At 33.3% G+C, this 771-nt stretch overlaps 1 long non-coding RNA gene across 1 annotated transcript in view; it reads right to left on the bottom strand.

Annotated features, from left to right (window-relative positions):
• LOC104985525 overlaps window positions 1–771 on the bottom strand; it is a 4,909-nt gene that overhangs the window by 2,166 nt on the left and 1,972 nt on the right. The window lies entirely within an intron of this gene.

Below are 771 nucleotides of genomic sequence, written 5' to 3' on the forward strand. Positions count from 1 at the left end.
TTTATTTATTTTAATTGGAGGCCAATTACTTTACAATATTGTGGTGGTTTTTGCCATACATTGACATGAATCAGCCACAGGTGAACATGTGTCCCCCATCAGAAAATGAAATCTCAATTCCCCTGTTAAAATTTGACTCAAGATGATATTTTATGATAAATAAATCATAAAAAACAGAGTATTCGTGTATGCATTCCATCGAAGAGAATCAGAGAATGCAAAAATTAGCATTGAAAACTTAGCATTTTAGTGTATCTGTTCTGAATTCACAACTTATATGAGTAAAGTTGAGTTTAGAAGTTAAGGGATTTCACAGAATCACACACGTTATGCTAAAGCTGGTACTAGAACCTACTTGAATGCCTGAGCATATTTCATATAAACTAATATTTATTATAAATGCATGCCATATTTGCTACAAGCAGAAATTATAAAAGAACCTGAAAATTATTAGCTGTTGCTTAAAATACTAATACAAGAGAAGAAAACGGTTCCCTATTTTCAATTCGATATGGCTTTGATCCTCTCTGTTTCTTTATTTGAAAGTCTGTAAGTCAGGCACTCAGGCATCTGGGGTCTGAACTATCTTTCAAAGAATATGTGAACTCTGTTATTAAAATAATAGTAATGTTCCTTCTATATTATTAAAGATACAATATTCTGAAAAAACAGAAACCACATAAATGCTGGAGAGGGTGTGGAGAAAAGGGAACCCTCTTACACTGTTGGTGGGAATGCAAACTAGTACAGCCACTATGGAGAAGAGTGTGG

This window comes from Bison bison, unplaced genomic scaffold, assembly GCF_000754665.1.
Source record: "Bison bison bison isolate TAMUID 2011002044 unplaced genomic scaffold, Bison_UMD1.0 scf7180017864049, whole genome shotgun sequence".
Classification (NCBI taxonomy): domain Eukaryota; kingdom Metazoa; phylum Chordata; class Mammalia; order Artiodactyla; family Bovidae; genus Bison; species Bison bison.